Below are 5749 nucleotides of genomic sequence, written 5' to 3'. Positions count from 1 at the left end.
ACCTGTTGTGCTGCTTGTTGTTTGCAAGTTTTCACTAGAAAATCAGCCATGAACCTGTTTCAATGAGGTAACTTACTGTTGGGGTTTCACTTACTATATATGAATATGCAGTTCAAAAGTGGTAGTGAATAAAAGAAAGAATACTGCCAGCAAGTGCTGCCACTTAAATATCAAAACTGATGCCCAGTCTTGCATTGGATGGTGCTGGGATATTGTCACAAGCACTTTAAAAAAAACTTTGTGTTTTGAGCATAGAGTGTCAACTCTGCATGACAGATGCCAAAAAAGCTGACAGGTAAACTGAGAAGCATCTTCAAGCCTTTACAAACACATACCAGCTTAAGCATCTTCGACCCCTTACAACTTTACAGCTAAAACAAAAAGCTGAGAAGGCATCTGTCTCTTGCCCTCCAGCTTGCTTAAAGCTAAAGGAAATGTATTCCAAATGGAGGAGGACCCCCCAGGCCCTGGAAGTTGTTTAATTAATCATCAGTTTCAGCCTTCTCATGAAATGGCTTTTATTTTCTCACATGGGCAAATTAAAAGGATGATTTCACGTGGGCAAAACAATGACACCTGTTAAATCTTCCTCTGTTGTTAAGCATGGTTAAAAAAATATTTAGATATAATTTTAGATATGCAGAATAAGTAGAGCTATACTTGCTTTCTTTTTATGCGGGTTATGTGGGATGTGTGCTGGCACATATTTGTGTCATAATAATGTATGCTTTTGCTCCTGGCAGTAATTCTCATCTCCTTTAACCAAATTTGCTTAAATCAGAAATACTAGCTTTTTTTTTTTAACTATTAAAGCAGAGAGACTTTTACCATCAATTTTTTGCTTGCTTCCATGACACATCTGACTTGATTTCTATAACAAAGGTGCTTTAGAGGAAACTCACGACTATAGATGCTATTTATCATGCTGCTTTAGCGTTGGGGCTTTTGTCAGCAACAGAGTATTTCAGGAAGAATTTTCCATTGACTCAAGGAAGCCAACAGCAGCACTGCGAGAATTTTACATGGAAATCTGAGTGTAGACATGGCCTAAGGGAAACTACTTATGATTCTGGGGGCATGTTTGGTAAGAAGTAGTAAGCCATGGGTGTTGGGTAACTGTGGTCATCAAGACCTTAGCCTGCTGTCCATGCTCAGTGTGCATAAGACTTCTTGCAATCTTTTTTCAACATATTGTGGAAAGTTACTAGCACTTTGATGATACACATTTTTCTCTTTCCCTGTGGGCCGTACAGCTCCAGTTTGCTCTGGATGAATTCCTGGGGCACATTGTTTGCTTTCTGTACTCAGTCCTGGGAAATCAGTACCTTACTAGGCGATAAAGACTGTTGTTTGGATAGTTTGACTTAAGATATTATTTCTGAGATAGAGAGTCAGATGGAGTCCTTATTTTGCTTTATCCAGATTTATTCCACAGAAAATCACAAGCTGGGTATAATTTGGAAATGTTTGCTTTAGTTGCACAGTTTTCACAGTGTGTTCTCCCAGTCAAAGGGTGGGGAAAACATGCAATAAGGCCTGTGGCAGCATGTCACACAACCCTTGGCCACATGGTTTTGTTTTATTTTTTTCCGTTGGCAGGCACTAAAGGGGGTGTTAATTCATGGCCTGCTAATTTTGCTTAGGAGGTCTATTCAGCCATCAGCGCAAAAAAAAAGGGTTACCAGCCTTGCTGTTGCCTATGGCAGCTGTGGTGCAACATAAGCACGTGCTGCTATGATCACGAGGCTGGAGTATTGTAATTCCCCCACAATAAATCCTTCAGCCTAGCTTCTCCTTCGCCTGCCCATTGCATCTTCGTAAAGCAGCAGCATGGTTGCTTGTCAGCTGGTGGTACTGCATGTTCACTGTGTCACCCCTTTGGGTTTTTTTGGGTTAGCAATCTATGAAGTAGTGACTTGAATTTATGGAGGCAGTGCTGCTATATGCATTTCAAAGCTACATGGTAGGACCTAGTTACCTTAAAGATTGCTTCCTGAAGCTTTGGCCTGAAGGATGTTTGCCTTCAGATGATAACCTGCCTAATTTTCCCACCATTACATTGACTATGAGCAGTGGTGGTGAAGTGTTTACCTACTGGACCCTGCCCCAGGCCTTCAGCTTTACCTTCAGTCCATCTTTGGTCATTTTTCCATAGCGGCATTGTTCCAGGAGGTGCAAGTCCACAAGAGCTTAAGCGCTCTTGCTCTAGAGCTGGCTCTTAGCTGATCCTGTATGACCCACAAAACAGCCCTCAACCTGCAGACCAAACTACAGAAAATCAAGAAGCTTTCTGCAGGGTTATCTCCGTAAACTGTCTTTTCACAGGAGACGACAGGTTCCACCACCAGTAGCAAAGATGTAGTGGGAGCAGACAGTTTGAACTATGGGGAATGATAGCCCAGCCCTAGCAGCAACACAATTTAGTTACCTTAAAAGTGTTGTAAAAATGCAGCTCTTTCCTAGCTGCATATTTCTAAGCAGGAAAGCATTTTCATTGTTTTATCATGCCTGGACACGAGAGAGCATGACAAAAGCTAGAGACATTGTTAGGCATCACTGTTAAAGAGACTGGGGACTGGGGAAAGTGTTTTAAATGCTATCAAAATCCTTGTGGTTGCCAGTGCTGAGAACTGGTCTGTATTGTCATATTATTTTTCTTTATATTTCAAAATAATTTATCAGCATAAGGATTCCCCAACTGAAAAACTATACCATTTTAACTTGAATCCAAGGAACAAGGGTGCAGTCTGTCCAGCAAAAAAACGTGGCAATACCGTAGCAGGCATTTTTGACTGAGGCAAGGGATCTATTTACTGTATTTATGTAAATATTTTTTTCTGGAGAAAATGCCAGTCACTGTACTTCATACTTTAGGTGATTAGCCAGTGGGAGAAAATTAGTTTGTTGCTGCTTATCTTGATAAAGATGATAAAGCACCTTCTGCTTATGGTTTTGCCTTTCAAACATCAGAGCTTTTTCTTCCCCCCCTAAAACAAGGCTAAAGAACTAAAATAGGAGCTGTTGGAGTCTGAAATCGGGAATGATAAATCTTATTAAATTTATTTTCATATTTTGGTAATAAGCCAAAGTTTTGAAAAATCAAAACACCAAAACATGAATGTGCAACATGCATAACTTAAAAAAACAACAAGAAAAGTTTTACTAAAATAGCTTGCCCTGCAATGGCTGAAGTTTTCATCTCTTGATGTACATGATGTTAAAAGCCAGCGAAAACACCTAGTGAGATGGAGAGTTCAAAGAGAGGTATAAAGGCAAAAAAAAAAAAAAGCTAAGCGAGAGAAAGGTGGATTGTAATACAAAAATAAAGGCAGCAACAAGTGAAATGCCTTCTGTTTTCAGGATAATGCTAAAATGAGTGTAAGTTTCATCCTCGGAGGGGCTTTGTGGTGTTATAATGATTCATAGGATAAAGTGATTTTTATGTCTTTTTCGCTCATATTTCAGTGGGATTTCTCTCAGATATACAAAGTAACTCTCAGGCAAAGACTCTTTCTGCCTCATTTAAACACCCCACCTTATCAAAACTCCACTTCCCTGAGTGATGGATCTTGGATCTGGATGGGAGAATGAAGTATTCAATTACCTTATTTTCATGTGCTAATGAAGCAGAATGTGGCTTTAGGGGTTTTCTTTTCAGCAAGGTAGCCTGTTTGGTTATGCACATGCCGTCTTCTTATGTTTCCTTCCCCGTCCCTGCCTACGCTCAAGCGGTGGTCTTAATGGGCAACAGGGGCTAATCTGTCTGCCTGACAGCAAGCCTTGGCCTTCTACAGCCCAGCGGGAGCAGCCCTGGCCTGTAATTAGCGGAGCCATCAAACCAAACTGTTAGGCTCGAAATTATTTCTTTTGGCACCTCTTGCAACAACTATATATGCTGAAAATCCGTGAAGGGTTTTTTGTTGGATTTTTTTCCTTCACATCGCTGAGTGTTGATGTGAGCTCAGAAATTCTCAACCTGCACGGCAACAGGTTTGTACTCTGCGAACTCCAGCTGTCCTTAAATGGGAAATGTACAGCTTTTAAGTGTTTGACATCGTTTGTTCAGCTCAGTTTAAAAATGCAGGTACATTTTTGATTGAGAGTCAGATGGTAAAGAGAAGTATTTTTTATGGCAAAGTCATGCTGCTGATGATGCAGGAAAAGCACGTATTCAGCTCACACACTTTTCGGTCCTGTCACACCCTCCTAAAACATCCTCAGCTTTATTTCCATAGAGGGGTACTGGTTTAATGGGTGGAATCATTCATACACTTGATGATAAGCTTTTACTTAGTGCTTGGCTGAAATAAGACCTACGTGTTCAATGCTTTACATAATAGCTCTTTAGCTCCAGTTGCATGTCCTTTTAGTACCCTATAATGAAAATTAACACATTTTGGGGGTTTTCCTAGCAACTGTATGCTAGGAATTACTGTGTCAACTTCACCACAATGGATGATGGAGGGAAATAACCATCCAGGAGTTACTCACTCCCAGTTATAAAGCTGAGGAATTGGAAAAAGGCAACAAATTTCCCTTTTTTTTTCTTCCCCCAAAGAATTAAATAAAGAAGCTTTACAAAGTACATTGAAACATACCCAAGTCTGGATAGTTTGTTTGTTTATTTATTGTGGAGACTTCTGAAGAAAAGAAAGAATTACTTAAGTGGCTGTGATAGGTGTAAGAATAGTCACCTTAAATTCTCCTAATAAGTAAAAGGAGGAAGTGTAATAGACACTGAGCAGTAGCATGGATTTTGTCAAGTGCACCATGCTGCTGGGCGTTCCGGTTTCTCTTGAAGGAAATGTAGGGGAAAAGAAATGTATGAAAACAAAAATTGGATATTTTTTTCATACAATCTTTCACAAAGGTACTAAAGTTAATGTAGTGGTGAAGTCCTGTCATGAATTACAACAGGTGAAAAAGTTAGGAGATGAGCAATAATAGTCCTCGGCTCTCGACTCCTGTATAAGGGAAGCTTTAAAAAATGGTATTCTGAGCAGTGTGAGGCAGAGAGGCATCAAGAAGCAGCCCTAATCAGTGAGGTTGCATGGCTAGTGGTTTGAAGTTATATATATTAAGGCTGCTGTGGGAAGATGCCTCAAGAAGTATGCAAGGAAATCAGGTAACTTAATAACACACATTGTGTCTGAAGTACATCTCACGGCAGGTTGGATCAATGCACTGACATTATCAGTTGCCTTTCATGGAAATAAGACCGATAACATTTTCTGCTGTAGCTGTTGAATACGGCTTTTGTGCAAATATCCTTGCCTGTGTTGCTCCCAGGAAATTCACCTCGTGTAAAGGAAATTCCCGGCATGCTTCCCCCCCCTCCAGCCTTCCTCCACTTGGAGGGGAATTTCCATGCTTCTCCCTTATCTCTTGCCTATCCTATCTCCAAAGTGTGCTGAGGAAAAACAAGGTGTATCTGGGGCTCTGCAGAGCAGCCTACTGTGATCTGAGCAAAGTCACAGCAGCTCTTTCATCCCTTAAATTTGGGGAAACAGCCCTGTGCTCTTAGAGTTGTGTAAAGGAAGATTTCATGACTAATAACTTCGTCAATATGTGCTGTTGTGGAAAGCAAAGCAATTAACTTGATTGGTTATGAATCTAGCTTGTTGTTCTGATTAAGAGTTGGAGAGTTTCCAGCTAAAACTTTTTTAAGATTTTAATTTCTTTAATCATTCTCAAAGCACAGCATCTCAGAGCATCTCTTTCAAAATAAGACAAGTATTTTTTTAAATTA

Source organism: Neopelma chrysocephalum, unplaced genomic scaffold, assembly GCF_003984885.1.
Source record: "Neopelma chrysocephalum unplaced genomic scaffold, ASM398488v2 Primary Assembly neopelma1_23, whole genome shotgun sequence".
Taxonomy (NCBI): domain Eukaryota; kingdom Metazoa; phylum Chordata; class Aves; order Passeriformes; family Pipridae; genus Neopelma; species Neopelma chrysocephalum.
Note: the sequence above shows the minus strand (reverse complement) of the source record.